The 19,459-nt window shown below is 46.4% G+C and overlaps 1 long non-coding RNA gene across 1 annotated transcript; it reads left to right on the top strand.

Moving 5' to 3' along the window:
• Nucleotides 1–16,550: 16,550 nt before the first annotated feature.
• LOC122219883 lies at nucleotides 16,551–18,452 on the top strand. The gene is made up of 3 exons (XR_006202595.1): nucleotides 16,551–16,781; nucleotides 17,223–17,262; nucleotides 18,211–18,452. It is a non-coding gene; the product is annotated as an uncharacterized LOC122219883 (long non-coding RNA).
• The last annotated feature ends 1,007 nt before the right edge of the window (nucleotides 18,453–19,459 follow it).

The raw sequence follows: 19,459 nt of genomic DNA, 5'->3' as shown, positions 1-19,459 counted from the left end.
TTTTTCCCCATCACCCCTTCCGTTTATGAGCTCAGCTGATGTTCACCCTTGATTCACGCCCAGGTTGGATCCTAACGTGTCTGTCCTGCTCCTGTGGGGGCCGGTGCTCTCTCTGTCTCTGAGGCCCCTCACACAGCGATGAGACACCTTTCCTGGAAGGAGGTTTCATTCTGCCTCCAGGGATGTTTCTGGGCCACAGCCATAGGCAGCCCATTCCCCCTCCGGGTGGGGAGAGCTCATGAAAGAGGCAGCCTCATTTCATGTTTTTCTGCCTCCTTATCAACTGGGACAGTTTGTTTTCTCCCTCTGACTCAGGGATTCAGAATTTCAGGACTGGAAAGGGACTTCCCTGCTGTTTCCTTCAAGTGACAAAAATGCAAAGCTAGAGTGTGGCTGCCTATAGTGAGCCTTGTTACATTTCAGCACTGAGGAATATTTAGAATTGTCTTTTCCAATCAGACATTTTCCTAGCCAGTTTATTTACTTGATTTGGATTTTGAGGAGGCTCATTTCCTACCATGCCTTGTTTTGTTTCTTTACTGGCCTTAGCGGGGTCTTTTGTGAGTTGGTAATTTGCTCTCTGGTCTCTTAGCAACCAGGAACTTTTCCAGCTCACCCAGGAATCAGACCTTGGAGTTGCAAAGTTTATGACAGAACCTGCTGAAGGACAGCACCTCTCCCAGAGCCAATAATTTTAAACCAATGTTTGAACAAGGAAATCAACCAGGGTTTCAGAACATGTACATTCATAAAGGCAACAGCTAACAAAACACACATCTGACTCTCCAGAATGGTTCGATTGTCTCCTGGTCCAGTCCCAGCTGGCTGAGTTCTCCCTCTTTCTTTGTGGCCCTCTACAGCACAAGGCACTTCCCCTCCCTCGCTCTTGGGCTGATGTGAAGCAGGTGGAGCCTGCCTGGAGAGAAAACCCCAGTACCCTGCCTAGAGGAGGAGGATGAGGAGGTCCTGAGTCTGCTCTTGTTATCCAGGGTGAGGCAAGCAGCTGGCCACATGGTCTCTGCCAGTCTCATTCCGGAAACATGCATTATTCCACACACATTTTTGTGCCCACTATGTGCTGAAAATGGGCCTAGGGAAATGCATGGAACATAGCCCTGTAAAGCTCACAGTCTAGCGAAGACAGACATAAATCAATCAGTTGCTATCCAGTGTGATAAGCCTGACATCTATGATACACACAAAGGAGGGGGAGAGGAGAGAGAATTCAGCCTGGGGAGTGCAGTGGGAGCCCATGCGAATGACTGCACTGGAGGCAGAATGGGGGCTCAGGGTGGTAATTGAGGGAGGAAGCAGGGAATACCTCTCTCCACCTTTAGTATGCTGAATCACATACTTCCGGCGGGGAGCCCCAAGTTCAGGTATTAGCTAGTGTGAGAGTTTACTAATTCTTGGGGTTATCTATGGCTAAAAATCACCCCAAAACTTAGGGATATAAACCAGCCACTCTTTTATTGTGCTTTTGGATTCTGTGGGTCAGGAGTGAGAAAAGGACATAGGGGATGGCTCTTCTTTGCTTCTTGGTGTCTGGAGACTGGGACACCAGGGGAGGACTTGAATGGCGGGGGGGCACCTTTGACTGCGGCATGTTGGGGGCCATTTCCAGTATAGTTTCTACACTTGGGTCTGGCAGCTGGGCTGGGCTGGCTGATGTAGGGACTTGGCCAAGACCAGCATCTGGATTGTCTCCATGTGCCCTCTCCAACAGGGAGGTTTCAGGATCATGGGACTTCTTACATGGAGGCTCAAGGCTCTGAGAGCAAGTATTCCCTGAAGGCAGAGTGGGAGCTGCATGGCCTTTTGGCCCTTGTCTTGGCAGTCATATAGCATTACTTCCATGTGGAAGCCAAGGCCAACCAGATGAAGGCAGGGGACATAGACCTACCTCTCACTGGAAGGGGGGTCAAAATATTTTCAAGTGTGCTTAAGGCACACCACACAAGGAGCTGGAGCTAGTGAGGTTTAGTCTGACTCTGACCCTTCCTTTGCTGTGTGACTTTGGGTTAGCTACTTCATCTCTCTGGGATCCAGTCTCTTTGTCTATACAATGAGGGGTTCACCTGGTTAATCTAAAATTACAAGGAGCAGTTATTACCCATTGATTGCCAAATTTTGACAATAGGAATGGATCACCAGTTGAATCATGTGGCTCACTGAGTAGGTACGATTTTTAGAATTAACTGCTGGAATGGATTTGAGGAACCACGGTCTAGCTCCCTTGTTCTACAGAGGAGAAAACTAAGGTCTAGAGAATGTAAAGGTTCAGGAGTAAGTTAATGATGGACATTAACTAAAGAATAGAACCTGGGTCCCTGAACCCATCACCCTGTGTGTTTTCTACACACCTTATTGCACTTGGAATTACGTATGGGATTTCATTCGAACATCCGCCTTCAGGAAGACATCTCTTAATAAACTTAAGGATATCTATAAGTGGCTGTTTGGAAATTTTCCACTGGGTCCAACCTGAGAAGCTGTTAATTGGGCAGATCTGTGCTCACTGGCTGACCCCTCTGGGGGCCTTGCCAGGTCAGAGCAGAATGACAATGGACCTGGGAGGGGGGCTGAGAAGGGGTGAGTTTACTTCCCGTTTGGGTCTTAATTTTTTTTCATACTAGCCGTATTCGGAAATGGCTCCTGCGCATATATAATAGGGTGATTGAGTTAAATGATAAATGACAAGAGAGGCCACAGCAGGCGGGAAAGCAAAGCACTAGAGAAGGATTTCAGCTTAAATTGCAAAGGACCTTGAGCTGCTGAGGGAAAGACGGGAGGGCAGGAGGGCCCCGTGGTAACAGGAACAGAACAAGAACTGGTGAAAAGAGCCATGTGGCTTGTTACAGCCCCAGGAAGGCGGGGGGGGGGGGGGGGGGGGGGGGGGGGGGGGGGGGGGGGAGAGAGAGGGAGAGAGATAGAGAGAGAGACTCAGTGTGGAAATATAAACAGGGGCTCCTGCGTGGCTCAGTCAGTTGAGTGTCCAACTCTTGACTTCTGCTCAGGTCATGATCCTAGGGGTGTGGGCTTAAACCCTGTGTGAGCATGGAACCTGCTTGAAATTGTCCCTCTCTCTCCCTCTGTCCTTCCCCCCTCTCTAATTAAAAAAAAAAAGAAATATAAACAAGACGTGAGGTATTTAAAAAGTGGGGGATCCTGAAGTCACATTTAGTGTTGGGAGGGAGTAAAGCAAAAAAAGTAGATAGTAGGTTATGGAACATTGTATCTTCATGATAAATGGGCTTTTCCAGAGGAGGCTCCATCAGAAACATGGCCTTCAATAAAGTTAGCCCGGCAGGGCTGTTTTTGTCGCGTTGTTTGGGGACTGATTGGGAACAAGGCTCATCTGTGCTCAGCCACCAGTCGGGATACTGGGGGTTTGGAGAAACAAAACAATGAGGAGGAAAACCACTGTGCTTTCTGGCAGGAACCTGGCTCCCCACCCCATCCATACCCTCCCCAATCCCTCACCTCCTGCTATTGTGCAGCTAGGTCCGCCACCCTCGCCCTTCTGACCCATCCCATCCTCATCCCAATTCAACACAACTTGTCATGACTGTCGTCCACCTGCCCATTCTCATCTCTGCCTGCATTTTTACCCCCTTGCATTTCATTTACAGATCCCTTTCTTTGATGCTACGACAGCCTAAGCCTCTGTAGGATTAAATGCCCAAGACACTAGACCTTAGGGGTGTGGGAATTTGACACCCGTAAAGCAGGGCATTTGGATCTCTTTCTTTTCGTGATTATGCAGACAATGATATTTGTACAGCGCACTGGGATGGAGGACTCCAGCCCAGCCCAGGGGCTGAGGTGCGTAGGCAAAAGCTGAGATCCGTTCTCACGACATGGTTTTGGAGGCTCCACAAAGGACTGTAGGATTCTGCACACTCCCATCACAATGCACTGTCCCTGTAGACTTGTATGTTGCCTGTTTGCCCTTTGGCTGACTCACCAGACGATATCAGTTCCAGGGACATGAAGGCCTCATCCCCCTTCTGGTATCTAAGGCAGCAGCAAAATGGAAGAGCTGGGTGGTGATGCAGTCACAGCTGGATTGGCTGGTTTGCCAGGAAAAAAGCAGCAATGGTGTTCAAATGTATTCCGAGGGAAACTATCACATATGTAATGTATACATGTATATACATATGGCCCTACACCCAACCTATTGAATCAAAATTCCAAGCAGCGGGACCTGTCAATTGGGATTAAAAATCACCTTCAAGTGATTCTAATGTGCAGTCGGGGTCACACATGCTGGCTCGAATCAAAATGGGATCTCCCTAGAGGTGGACATATCACTCCCTAACACCTCAATAATGTCAGTGTTCTCTGAACAGGAAACAGGGGGAAAGGCCAGCCCACGGTGGTCGCCACCAGGAGTATCACAGTACTCAGAGCAGTAAAGGAAGGAGCCCGAGGGGAGTGGGGCTGGGGGATGACAGGAGGAGCACCTGTGAAGGCCTTTGCAGGTGGAAGTGGCCATCCTTGGAGACTGATGGGATGTGGAAAGAGAGGGCGAGTGAGGAGATGATGTCGGATGGGGTTTCCAGAGAGCCCTGGGGAGAATAGGGAACCCAGAGGGGTGGCCTCTGTGAGGATGTGACAGTTTCAGTCAGACGTGTGGAGCTGGAGATGCCCATGGGACAGATCTTGTGGGACAGACATACAGGCAGGTGAGTGGGATGGAGGCTGGAGACACATGGCTGAGAAGTGATGGCTGAAGATGGCCACACGCAGCAGGGGTCTCTCTCCCGGGAGTATCCCACCCACCCCCAGAGTCATCCCTGACCTGGGCCCATTCAGTAGAACCCCGCCCGGACCTCCTGCTTGCAGTCTCTCACGTCCAATAATCCATTTCCCACACAACCTTCTGAATGATCTTCCTAACACAGAACTGTGATCTTTGGACTCATAAAGCTCTTTTCCAGACTCCTGCTACCTGAGCGAAGAGGTTCTCAGCCTTGGCCACACATTAGATAACTTGTAGGAGTGCTTAACGAACTCTGGGCTCTGGGCCACCCTGACACCACCTCCTCTGACTTTCTGATTTAACTGCTCTGGGATTGCCCCTGGGCATTGTTATTTTTACTACATTAAAAAAAAAGTGTTTATCTATTTTTGCAAGCGAGAGAGAGAGAGAGAGAGGTGGACAGAGGATCTGAAATGGGGTCTGCGCTGACAGCACAGAGCCCGATGTGGAGCTTAACTTTATGATCTGTGAGATCATGGCCTGAGGCGAAGTTGGATGTTTAACCGACTGAGCCACCCAGGAGCCCCGGTACTTTTAAAAAAATGTTTACTCATTTTGATAGAGAGAAAGCATGGGTGGGGAAGGGGCAGAGAGAGAGAGAGGGGGAGACAGAGGATCCAAAGTGGGCTCTGACCTGACAGCAGGAAGCCCAATGTGGGGCTCGAACTCACAAACTGTGAGATCATGACCTGAGCTGGTCGGATGCTCAACTGACTGAGCCACCCAGGTGCCCCTGGGCATTGTTATTTTTAAAATGCTCTTCTGAAGACTCCAATGTGTGGCCAGCATTGAGACTACTGACCCTCAGGATAAAGTCCAAACTCCTGGGCATGGTGTCCAGGACTCTCCCAACAACCTTCTGCTTATCTCACCTGATTGATCTCCCTCTGCTTATTCCTTGAGCTCAAGCCCTCCTGCCCCCTCCCATTCCCTGAACACACCATGCACTTTCATGCTTCTATGACTTCACACCTGCTCTTCCTCTGCTCAGAAAGCCCTTTCTGCTTGTTGGCTACACATCTTTATTCCAGGCTCACTCAGCCTAAGCATCATCTCCATCTGGAGGGCTTCCTCGGCCTTCCAAGGTAGTGACTGCTTTTTCTCCAGTGCCCCCACCTGGTCCTGTTCATCCATTTCAGTGCCCAACACTAAATGGCACAGATGTTTTTCATCTTTTCGCTGAACTTCGCTCACCCACTTACTGTGGGACTTGGGGCACTTTGCTTTAGACTTGCTGGTCACCACCTTAGCTATAAAAGAGATAATGAGGCCTACTGCGTGAGTTTCTTATGAGGATTAAATGAAACGATTTGTGTCCAGTGTAGGGCGTGTGTACAGGGCCTTGTACAGAACAAGCCCTCTACCTCTGGACCAGTGCTGCCCAACAGAAATATAACAAACACCAAAGTGAGCCACATATACACATTAGCAAAGTAAAAAGAATTGAAATCAATCTCAGTAGTATATTTTATCTCAACTCAATATACCCAAATATTACCCCTGAACATTTCATCAATATAAAAATTATTAATGAGCCAGATTTTCATATGTCTTTGAAACTGTTTATTTTTATATTATAAGTCTTCAAAAGCTGTTATTTTACAGTACTAACACATCTCATTTCAGACTAGCCATGTTTCACGTGCTCAATAGTCGTACGTGGCCTGCAGCTACTATCCTGGACAGCGTGGTGCCAGATTCAGGAAATTTCTGTGAATTTCACGAGGATACGCACAGTATCTGATTTTCCTCTGCGTCACTCAATGCTTCTCACAGGGTCGTGTTTAATACATGTCTATGAGATATTATTGAGCTAAGTCAGGTAGTTACAGTCATATCATTGGGCAGCTTGCCAAGGACAATAATTGATAAAAAAAAATCACAAGCTATAATGACAGGCTGGGGAAACCAGCCAGTGACTGAAAGTGAGGCAGAGCCAGAGTGGAGGAGCGTGGGCCATCTCTGCTGAAGGTCTGAGGTTAAAAACCCAGAAGGGGAAAGGTCTAGGTGTTGGTCTTGATGCTATGGCCACTGATGCTTGGGTTCCTTTCAAATTAGTCTCATGCTAAATGACAGGCAACCAGCCTTACCCAATGACAGAATGGGTGGCCTTTTTTTTTTGGTGTGGGATCTTGAGACCACGACAGGAAAATCACTTGACTCCAGAAACCTCCCTGACTAGGCTGAGTTCCAGGGAATGGTTATTAACACAGACTTGTGTTTGAGGTCTGAGTTCCACCATCAATGAGCTGCGTGATCATGGACTACTTACTTCACCTGAGTTTTAGTTTCTGCCATCTGTGAAATGCAGAGGGTAATAGTAACATCTGTATCATAGAGTTGCCTTGCCAAGACCATGTGCTTCTGACATGGCTTCTGATTATCCTCACCTCCTGGTATTCACTCCCTGGGTATCCCCTCCCTTTGGGTGTATGTGGGTCTTGGTGGCTTGTTTCTAACCAGCAGAGTATGGCAAAGTGTTGGAATGGCACCTCCATGAGTAGATTCCAAAGGCTCTGACTTCCATCTTGCTAGCACCCTGCTTGCTGGTACTCTCTGCTCTCTGAGGAAGCAAGCTGCCATGTTACGAGATGCTCCATGGGGAGGTGCAAATGGAAAGGGATAGTGGAGGTCTTGAGCCATAAGCTGGAAAGAGCTCCATGAGGAATGGACTCCAACAGCTCAAGGGGAAGTAAGTTTCCACAACCACGTGAGTGAGCTTGGAAATGGAACCTTCCTGTTGAGCTTTGAGATAAGACTGAAGTCTCCTGGGAGCCAGAGGACCCAGCTAAATTGTGCCTGGAGCCACAGAAACTGCCAGGCAATACATGTGGATTGTTTTAAGTTGCTAAGTCTTGGGGTAATTTGTTACACAGTAATAGATAACTAATGCATGCATGAAGCAGTCTGACATAGCATCTAGAATAGAGAAGGTACTCATATCACTTTAAATATCACTCTTAATAGTGGTAGTAGAGAAGTTGCCTCTCAGTAAGGGGGTTTTGTCCCCTACCACAGAAATTCTAAGCTAGGCAGCCTATCCACAGCTTTAATGAACAGCCAGGATGAAATTAGACTTGCTTATGTGGAGTCATAATTGTATTTTTAAAATTACATTCATTCCTTCGCCCCGGAGTCGGCATGTGCCCACCCGCCCCAGGCTTGGTTCCCACCCCATCCCATCACATGCCACTTCCCCCCACATCGTCATATCACACCATGAGGACAAAAACCACACCCTTTCCTGGGATGGAGAGCCACAGCCGACCTGGAGGCTGAACGCGGCTACGGGCCTGAGAATAAGGTACCATCAGCCCACAGGTCTAAGGAGTATTTCACTTTTTTCCCTTTTTTTCATAACTTGGTTGTCTTAGGAAAGAAAAACTAGTAAGAAGAGTCCATGCATAATGGAGTTAAGCACCTGCGATTGTGATACCCAATCAATCGTGAAATGTAATCGATCACAACGTGCCTTGTCCAGGAAACAAATGTTTAACTAAAGGGTGGGGGGTGGTCTGTGCATCGTCCAGAGGAAAGGGACTTCAAGGAGCAGTGATTTGTCAGTGTTTTTCCTGCGCTGTCCAGAGCAAGGGGGCGCATGTGGCTGACAGAAACATCCGCTCTGCTTGACAGGCAGGCCCGAGAGAAGCCGGAGCATCAGGCAATCATAACTCACCGACACGGGTCATTAAGATCATCCCGCCATTCTCTGGCAGAGTCCTTGCTTACTACGCAGTCTGGGGATGGGAATCATTCATTTCCCATGCACGTTGGCTGCCCACCAATGGACTTGAGGTTCTGGTTTTCTCGGAAGTTATAGCTCTCTCTGGAACTAATGAGATGATATTCTGGCCTGTTCATCAGTCTCTTGAGAGTTTACACAGCCTGGGTGAGTCCCTGACCTCTCAGGCACCGACTAAAGAGAGCTGCTTCCTCTCAAAGTGGAGAACAAGTCCCTGGGACCTGGCGACCTCCTGTCCTTCTCTCTTCCTGCTTTCTCTCCCCCACCTTCTCCTCCCTTCTATCCTTTCTCTTTTCTCCTTCTGCCTCATCCAACTCCACTCTGTCTCTGTCTCTGTCTCTATCTCTGTCTCTCTCTATGTTTCTGGTGTGAATCACAGCATCGCGTGTTTGGTTGAGCTGAGGGATTCTGAATCCTACAGGGCTTGAGTCCTGGTTCTGTCATTGAGTAGCTGTGGGCTCTTGGGCAAGTTACTTGAAATTCTTGGTGACTCATTTGTAAAATGGGAATAGCAGCACTTGCCTCTTAAGGCCGATATCAGCATGAAATAAATCAAAGTAGCACCTGGCACTGGTTAGTACTTAGTGTTAGCTAAGTGACTAATCCTAAACACTGGTCATGTGCCAGGTCTGTGCTGGGGGCTGGTCATAGATGATTGAGAGACACAAACCTGCCTCCAGGTCACTTACAGGAAGAATGGGAATCAGGGACATGAACAGGTCATTTCAAAGCATGCCCCTACCAGCTGGTGGCTCACTATGAGGGCTGGTGTCCTCAGATGACATTTGAGTCTCATTGCTTTCTATTTTTTCACTGCCACAGGGGTCACTGCCCAGAGCCAGGAAGGTGCAACATGTGGGTCCAGGAACCTTACCTGGGAGTGGTCTGGGGGAGGAGCAAAGCCTACAAGGAGAGGCCCAGAGGGCATGGGGGTCGAAGTTTGCATCTGTTGCAGCCTTCCAGACATGCCTCTTCTGGGGTGTTTGGAGCTGGCCCTCACATCTGTACTGGTCATTTGATGAGAGGCTCAGTGATGAGGTCTTCCTCTTGGCTTATGACCGCTGCAGCCCTGGTGAGCCTGCAAGCAGACAGGTAGGTGTGTAGGTGAGGATGTGAGAGCAACACGATCCTGATGAATCTGTGTGATGGCGGCACTGACAGTGGTCTGATGCCCAAGGTTGGCAATGCCCAGGGAGACCTGACGTCATTACTAAGAAGGAATGAAGAGATCTGATTGTCTCCTTAGAGGTACAGGAAGAGAGCCACAAATGCCACCACTATTCCTCCCTAGAGGCTTTCGTCCCATTCCCCAGAACGTCCCACTCAGGGCTTTGCTACTGGAATCTACTCTCTGAAGACCACGGTCACATTCTACTTTTCTGTTTTGTCAAACACATGGGCTCTGTGTCTTTGCTAATAGGGGTTGCACTTCTAAGCAATTTAAAAAATTAAAGTAGTTTCTTTCTGGAACAAGTGATCTGTTGGCACGCATAAAAGTCAAAAGATACTGAAGGATAAGCAAACAGTGTCTCCCCCACTTCCTCTCCCAACCACCTGGTTCCTCTTCCCCAAGGCAATTGGTGCTAGCAGTTTCTTGTGAGGCTGTCAGATCTCTAGACAAAAGAGACCAGGATTTACATGATTTCTATCAATTCAACACTTCTTTGTTGAGCACAAACGAGGTGCCAGGTGCCTGAGAAAACCAACAGGGAATGGTCTCAGCTACCCGAGATCCCACGATGCAGCAGGGGACCAGCCAGATTGGCCAACAGTTATGAGCTGATTCTATTAAAGGAGAACCAGAGATATGTGCGAGGTGCAGAGGTAGCATTAAGGGGCAGGGAGAGGAAAATAAGCCAACAGTGGAGACTGTGCCTCAGTTTTCTCACCTGCAAACTAGCATTATAAGGGTACCCATTTCATAGGTTACTGAGGATTAACTGGATCAACACATGGAAAGTGCCTAGAACAGCGCCTGACACATGTGAATGTCTGTAACCCACCTTTCCTTTTCGAAAGGAAAGCCTTCTGGGCTTTCCACAAGCCATCAGGATTGGGGTGTTCTAGAATTCACTTCTTCCTTGACGAATGAGTTTTTGATTCTTTTTCTTAACTTTTTCTTAACATAGAACCGAAGTCTATTTTGGACCATCTGCCAACTTTAAAAAAACAGCTTTATTGAGATATAGTTCATAAAACACAAAATTTACCTTTTAGAGTGTACAATCCAATATCTTTTAGTGGATTCATAGAGTCTTGCATGAACACTGCCATCAATTTTAGAACAATTTTCATTACCCTAAAAGGAAACCTCATAACTCTTTGTTGTTACCCATAGTCTCCTCAACCCCTCAGCCCTTGGCAGCCACTAATGTCCTCTTTATCTCTATATATTTTCTTATTTTGGACATTTAAATAGATTTACACGGAATCATGTAATAGGTGGCCTTTCGTGTCTGGCTTCTTTCATTTAGTGTAATGTTCTCAAGGTTCATCCGTGCTGTATCACGCATCAGAACGTCATTTCTGTCTATGGCTGAATAATAATCCATTGTGTGGATAGACCACATTTTGTTTATCCGTTCATCCGTCAACGGCATTTGGGTGGTTTCTGTGTTTTGGCTATTGTGAATAATGCTGCTATAATCATTTGTGTACAAGTTTTCGTTTGAAAACTTTTTTCTAATTCCTTTGGGTATGTACCTGGGTGTGGGATTGCTTAGTCATATAGTGATTATATATTTAACTTATTAAGGAATCACCAAATTGTTTTCCATGGCAGCCACACCATTTTATGTCTCCACCAGCAGCGCATGAAGGTTCTAATTTCTCACCTTCCTGCTTTTAGAATTTTTTCTCCTAGATTCTCCTTCTGGAATCACCCACTCTGCTGCCTGTGGATTTTTAAAGCTCCTGAAGTCACCCCAGGCCTCAGCCCCAAAGTATCTGGTAGCTGACACGGACAGAGTTTCTACATTGTGCCTATCTTTAAACTTTAAATGTGAAACCTACAGGCCGTCATACCCATACTCACAACTGGAGAGTGGAGATCTTGGGAGCCAGAGAAAAGGAGGTGGGGTCTACACAGTAGCTGTATAAGCTCCCTTTTGACCCCAAGGCAGTGACTGATTGCTTCTTTCTCTGGTTTCTCCACTGAAGGTAGCACAGAGCCTGCTCTAGGTGAGTCCAGTGGGCAGGAGAGGGAAACTAGGGAGCCAAGGACAGGGACAGGCAAGCAGAAGGTCAAGGACCTTGTAATTGTCCAAGGTTAAGCCAAGAAGATTTGGAGGCCTGATGGTATCTGGAGGGGCTATAATCATTTGTGATTATTTCCCTGTGGTTAGCAGCAAGCCAGGAGCCCTGGAGCGAAAAAAGAGGAAGATCAAACCATGGTCCATGCTGGGAGAAGGCATGCAGGCCAGTGTTCACAGTGCACGTCCAGCAGAGGGCATCATAGAGGCTCTGGAGCCCCGCTTGATCTAACACCAAGCTGTGAGCTGCATTGAGGATGCAGAGGTGATTGCAGATGTTGGGAAGGAAGACTCTTACTGCTCCTGGAAGAGGCAGAGATGGGGAGCTGGGGTGCTGGGGACTAGGAAGTGTGACTCTTGGGGAAGATGGTGGCCCCCAAGAGGGCCCACACTGCATTCCTGCAACCCTTAGCCAATCAGTCTTCAGGTGTGCTGTGCGGCTATCCAACAAGGCACTTACTGGCAAAGAAGAGGCAAACTTAGTCATTCCCACTGGCCTGGGAAGCCACGAGATAGAGGTTGGTGCTGATTGCAGACCCATGCTGGCTCACCTCTGCACATGATGATAACTGACATTCACGTGTGTCAGGCGCTATTCTAGGCACTTTCCATGTGTTGATCCATTTAATCCTCAGTAAGCAATGGGTACCCTTATAATGCTAGTTTGCAGGGGAGAAAACTGAGGCACAGAATGATTAAGCAACTGCTGCAAAACAAACAAAAAAAAAAAACCAAAAAAAAAACCCACCTGGTGAATGCCAGAGCAAGGGTTACAATGTAGACAGTCTGGTTTCAGAGCGTGTACTTTTAACCACTAGGACTATATTGTTTGTGTCGCTCTTTCTCTCTTTTTTTAAGTTTTTTTGTTTATTTATTAATTTGTTTGTTTGTTTATTTATTTAACTTAGAGAGAGAGAGAGAGAGATGCAGAGAGAGAGGGAGACAGAGAATCCAAAGTGGGATCCTTGCTGACAGCAGAGAGCCTGATGTGGGGCTGGAACTCACAAACTGTGAGATCATGACCTGGGCTGAAGGCAGATGCTTAACTGACTGAGCCACCCAGGCGCCCCTTGTTTGTGTCTCTTAATCACCGTTGTCCAAGGTCCCAAGGACCCAGAGCCCGTTGTTGCCTAGGTTTGGCCGAGATTACTCCTCCTCCAGTGTTTTGGCCAACATCTCTCTCTGCCGCCATTCTACAGACCTTAGGTCTGTCTACTGACATAGCTCTTCTGATTCCCTCCATTTCTCCACGTCTAAGGTCACCAGATTTAGCAAAAACCAAAACAACACACACACACACACACACACACACACACACAACCAAAAAAACAAGCAAAGAAGAACCACGAGACTCCAAGCTCCGTATGCCTAGCTACAATTGTGTTTTAGAAAACCAGCGAGGGGCACCTGGGTGGCTCAGTTGGTTAAGCGGCTGACTTCAGCTCAGGTCATGATCTCGCGGTCCGTGAGTTCAAGCGACGCGTGAGCCCCGCGTCGGGCTCTGTGCTGACAGCTCAGAGCCTGGAGCCCGTTTCAGATTCTATGTCTCCCTCTTTCTCTGACCCTCCCCAGTTCATGCTCTGTCTCTCTCTGTCTCAAAAATAAATAAATGTTAAAAAAAAATTAAAAAAATAAAAAGAAAACCAGCGAATAATTTTGTAGTATAAGTATGTCCCAGGGACATACTTATGTTTGGGATGTACTTGTGCTACAGTTTTTTGTTGTCTCTTTCAAATTGAAATATAACTGGTAGTTCTGTATTTTACCTTTAACCCTCTACCTGTTTTTTGAGCTTTGTGTTCGGGTCACATGTAGATGAAGAGTTGCTGTTGTGAACACCCTCTCTTCCAGATAGTTCACATACTGTTCACTTCTTATCTGTCTTATAACGATTCCTGGGGGGGAGTCTGCCATTAGAAGTCTCTATTAAAACATGTACTTATTTAGTCCTATTTCTCTGTTTCTGGATCCGAGGCCGCAGCCTCACCAATCCCAGAGCAGATGAATGTTTATGAGCCTTTGCTTTCAAGCCACACCACGGAGTTTTTGAAATTCTAAATATGTGCTGTCTACTGGTCTCCTCCCTCTCCTTCCCATCATGCCTCTCCACTTGCTCCCCTTTGAAAGAGAATTTGGAAATCAGCTTTTTCCGAGTCTCCTTTAGGAAGAGCCATGCCAGATTTCCACCAAGTTTATGATCTTCAGGTGTCCTGTGATCTCTCTTACAGATTCTCTCAACATGTTTGGAATAAAAGGCACATCCATTGCTCTTTGGTTCTTAAGCTCCTCTGCAGTTCCCCACCCTGCCCCCCAACACCTTTTATAATAAGTCATACATGTTGGCCAACGTTTCTGCAATTTCATCCCTCAGAGCTCTTGGGTGGATGCCATCTGGTCAGCAGGATTTATTTACATCTAATTTTTCAATAGGTCTAGAGCATCTCATTTGTTTACCACTATTTCATCTAATGCCCGTGTCTTGCCTGCTTCGGTAGACACTTTGAGGGGTAGAAAATTCTCTCCTGAGCTTTCCCATCTGCTAGCAGATGGTTATCAAGGTTGGTTACAGGGTAGCCCTATATTCGATGCTAGAAGAAGCAAAGATGTAAAAGATACAGTCCCTGCCATCAAATTGCTCACAGTCTGGGAAAGGAAGATGATTAAGTTAGAAATTCTTTTAGCTACAAGTAACAGAAAAATTAGCTAAAAGTGGGTTAAATAAATAAGTGTGTTTTATTTATTTATTTTTTTATAACAAGCAGTCTGGAGGCAGATGGATGTTTGTCCTTAGGGACTAGGCCCCATAGGTCCATTTGTAGTAACTAGTTTCTCATCTTTGTGCTAATTGCCTCATGGTCACAAAATAGTTGCTGCAGCCCCAAGCATCATGCCCATGATGTTCTTTGCAGGAACAAAGAGGAAATGTAGGACACCAACTGTTTCTGTCTCTTTCATTGGGAAAAATTCTTTTTAGAAACACCACCCAACCCACCCTAGCCACTCCTCCCAACCAACCACACAAGACTCGAGTTCATTTATCATTGGTTACAACTGTGTCACGTGGCCACCCAAGCAGTAAAACAGGCTGGTAACAGGAGCGTTTAGGCTTTCCAGACTCTGGTGGAGGTAGACAAGTTTGGGAATGGGTGTTGGTTTAGCTAGCCAACAGCATCTGCCTTAGAGGGGAAGCCCTAAACATGCAAATGTCACTGACAGCCTAGGACAGTTTCAATGCCAAAGCAGTAACACAGATTCAGACCCAGAAAATCAGTTTATTCTGTGGCTTCTTTTTTCACAGGGCATTCAGAAGGAAGACAATCGCTTACGAACTGGAGTAGCCATAGAACTTGAGCTGTGCCAGGAAGGCTGGATGAGAATTAGGTATCATTAGGTCAAGGACAATGTAGGCCAGGGAAATGATTGAAAGGACTAGAGAAGGGGACAGGTGGCTGTCTGGAAGGGTAGTGAGCACGGAATGTGGGCTCATGCAGAGGAGAAATGCACCCAAGGACTGATTTTGGTTAATTTTCCATAAGCTGCACTCTTGCCTCTGTCGGAAGCTGTAGCTTGCCTTACATGCTTGGAGAAGAGTAAATTCTCTGTGGGCAGCAGGTTCCCAGCAAAGCTGGCTTCAGATACGCTGTGTTTACCGATACCAGCCTCATGGGCTCTGAGTAAGCATGCTTCTGACCTCCTCATGCTAAAAAGCTTCTTTGACCCTCACTCCAGCAGTAGCTGGAAGTCCAGCAGGTTCTTATTTCTGAGGCCCACCCTTCTGCTTCTTATCTTTGTACTCCTTTGCATCTCTGGATGATTCCATTGCCTTGATCCACCTTGGGATGTTGTCCTTTGTGCTCACGTGTTGGCAATTATATTCCCTCACCACACTTGACCTTTTTTTGACAATTAACAATCCTGCTCACACTCATTCAGCTCTTGACAGCTGGTAACCCCAGGCTTCATGCTTTAACTCTAATCTTGGCCACCATCTTTGATCCAACCCTACAATTGGACTTGATCAAACCATTCATCCAGATCTTAGCTAGGGCTCGACAGCTCTGAATGCCAGGCAAGTATTTGTTCCTTATCCAATAGGCACAAGGCAGTCATTGAAAGCCTTAGTTGGGAGAATCCAAGTCAGGAAAAGATGTCTTAGGAAGCTTTCTAGACAGTGGCATTTAGAAGAGACTTGGGAGAGAAGATCCAGCGATGAGCAGACCCATCAGGAGGCTGCTTCAGTAGCCTATAAAGATCTGGACTGGGAAGGGGCAGGGGACATCCCTGATATAAGAAAAATACCAAAGGATGTGTATGTGTCAATAGGATTTGGGACATGATGATTTTGGTTTGGGAAGAGAGGAAGAAGCACAAAAGGAAGCCAGTGTTTCTAATGGGAGCTATTATCAGAAACAGCAGATGAGGATCCATTCAGCCAGTTCTGGTTTATTTGGTTGGTTTTTAAGAAGATGCATTTGAGGGGTGCCTGGGTGGCTCAGTCACTTGAGCGTCTGACTCTTGATTTCCGCTCAGGTCATGATCTCTCAGTCAGTTCGTGGGATCAAGCCCCACGTCCAGCTCCTCTTGCTTGGCATTCTCTCTCCCTCTCTCTTTCTGCCCCTCCCCTGCTCATACTCTCTCTCTCAAAATAAATAAATAAACATTAAAAAAAAAAAAAAAGAAGATGCATTTGCCTTTAGGCAAGCTTAGTGTGGAGGCAGCAGGGCTTCTAAGGGCTGTGTCCAGAAGGCAGTTGGAAAGATGGTGTGGGAGTTGAGAAAAGAACCCTGGTGGGGTTCTACAAATGCAAAATTTGTAGCGGTTAGCTGGGAACAACGAGAAAGTGGGATTAGGAAAGAGCAGGGAAACACAAAGGGCCCTGGGAGGTCGGGAAGGAGGAGGGAAGTTGGAGAAGTAGTTGCAGGCAAGCAGGACACGTGAGGCTCTGGGAAACTAGAACAGGAGAGAGTTTCAAATGGGAGGGAATGGGCCACAGTAGCAGGCCACAAGCATCTTCCCTTGCAAGGTAAAGAATTCGAGTGCTTTTGCTGGGTCCTTGTCATTTCTAATTCTAGTCCTGGCCTCATGATAATTAAGAACCTTTTCCCACTCACCAGTCTTCTCCCTTGGGGTGCTTATTTTTACTTTTGGAGCCAAGTCAGATCCTGCAAGACACTTTTCCAATACATTTTAACCTTAGTTAATTCTGATTTTCATCTGCCTGTCACAATGAGTGAATTTCCTCTTCCCTCTGATTTGAATGAATATTTCTCAGTTTGCAGATTTTCTTAAACAAAGGCAGAACATCTTATATGGCCAAGCAGCAGGGCTGTTAACATTTGGTTGCCTTGTAAGGTTTCTTGTTTGTTTGTTTTTGCTTCTTAAACATTTTCCCTGGATTTCCTGAGAGATGTTAGCGAACACTCTTCAGGATTCCTGTGACCTTTTTCCTTCTTTCTATTCTCAGCTCAATCATGTATTTTCCTAGTTCCTGGTCAAAGTCTGAGGTATGTTATTATGATTTCTTTCCTTTTCTCTCTGATTGTTGGAGTTAATTTTGTGTTATAATGTTAACGGTGGCTAATATATGTAAAGTGCTTTACAATTTACAAAGCATGTCACATACATTTTCTTATTGTCACATATATTTTCAATTCTGTGAGACAGTTTGGGTACAATTGTCCTTCTTTTCTTTTCTTTTTTTTTTAACATTTATTTATTTTTGAGACAGAGAGAGACAGAGCATGAACAGGGGAGGGGCAGAGAGAGAGGGAGACACAGAATCCGAAACAGGCTCCAGGCTCTGAGCTGTCAGCACAGAGCCCGACGTGGGGCTCAAACTCACGGACTGTGAGATCGTGACCTGAGCCGAAGTCGGCCGCTTAACCGACTGAGCCACCCAGGCGCCCCCTTATTTTCTTATAAGGCCATTGAAGACTCGGTAGTAGAAGGAGCCTGAGTGACTAAGATCCTTGGCTTCCTTCCTTCCTTCCTTCCTTCGTTCCTCTCTCCCTCCCTCCTTCCTTCCCCTCTCTTTCTTTTCCTTCCTTCCTCCCTCCCTGCCTCCTTCTCCCTCCCCCCTCTCTTTCTTTCTTTTCCTTCCTTCCTAAATCATATCACTCCTGTCTTTCCTTTAAAAAAAGAAAAAAAGGCAATACACGATCATTTGAAGAAATTTGAAAAATCAAGAAAAAATAAAGGTGGAAATACACATTATTGGCCACTCCACTTTCCAGGAACTGCTACTGTCAGAGCTTTGTGGTATTTCTTTCCGGTCCTATTTCTATGGATTGGTGAAGACCTCGTATATTTAAAAACTAACTACATCTCGATGTTTGAGCCTGACTTTTGAGGGTAACATTATATTGTGTGCATTTCCCCATGCCATTCGACTATTTCAAAATTGATTCTAACGTGGGGATATTATAGTAATCTATGTAACTCTTCTCTTGCAGGACCTGGAGTTGTTTCCATTTTTTGGCTTGCACAAAAATAGTTTTGGTGAACATCTTTTCTACCATACGTGCATATCTGAACTTCTGTGTTCGAAGCATAAGGGTGGCTGTGTGAAAGGGCCTATCATTCAATCACACTCCACAGATGTACCAGCTTTTTTTTCCAACAAAAAGCATGTATTTGTGCCTGTCTTACCACACCATTGCCAGCATTGAATATTATAGTTTAAACTAACTGATAATTTTATGGATGAAAAACCAAGTTCTGTTGTTTTGTTTCACATTTCTTTGATAGCTTACGAGACAGCGCTCTCCCCCTTTGTTTCTTGTCCATTTGTATTTCTTCCAATCCTGTTGTTCTTGTGCTCTTTGTTAGGGAGTCTATGGCACTTCCAATTTCGTTATTGATATTTTTAAGACTTTATGTCAGTTAAATGCCCCCCTAATTCCTGATGCTCCCCAGACACCCCATGCGTTCATGCAGGCTTCCCCCACCATGCAAACCATGCTGAGAAGGGGGATTCCAGCCCACTAGTGGAGGAAGAACTATGAACTGGATCAATTCATACGGAATGCATGCGATGTCTTGGCTCTCCTTTTCCCATCAGCCCTCCTATGGCCTCCTGCCTGACATATATCATATACAGATACAAATAGGTACAGATATGCTTTAGATACTTGTGGAGTGAGTCCATTCATGTGGTTCCCAGGGATGAAATCATATTAGGATTAGGATGGAAGGGAGAAACTCTGGTGAGGTGGTTTTCAAGTCAAGATAGTCTTTCTAATTGACTCAGTTGCTCAAAGATGGGATGAGCTACAACGAGCAGTGGTGAGATGTCCAGGTAGGGACATCCTGGTCTTAGAGGGACTTTGTCATCTCAGGAACTGTCATAGGTTATTCCATTGCCCTAGAGGTTTCCTGTCTGCCCATGAATGTGGCTTCAGACATTACCCAAAATTTTCTCTTGGTATCATTGTCCTAAGTCAGAAAAGGCACACACATTTCTTTCCATGTGCCAGTCCCTATGGGCTGGTAGCGGCTGCCCAGAGGGCTAGTTGAATAGTATTATACTGCTGTCTCTGGGTTCGGCAGGGCAGGATACTGTGACGAGCAGTATCATGACTTCCACAGGTGCTGGAACAGAGCAGGTCAGTGTCTGCATCATCCTTGTCTTAGGGAATCGATCCACCCCTGTCTCCTGCTCCCATTCATCTTGATGTTCCTGTAGATTTCCCATCATGAATC

The sequence above is a fragment of the Panthera leo genome, chromosome B2, assembly GCF_018350215.1.
Source record: "Panthera leo isolate Ple1 chromosome B2, P.leo_Ple1_pat1.1, whole genome shotgun sequence".
Classification (NCBI taxonomy): Eukaryota; Metazoa; Chordata; class Mammalia; order Carnivora; family Felidae; genus Panthera; species Panthera leo.
This window is presented reverse-complemented; position numbering and strand designations above follow the sequence as displayed.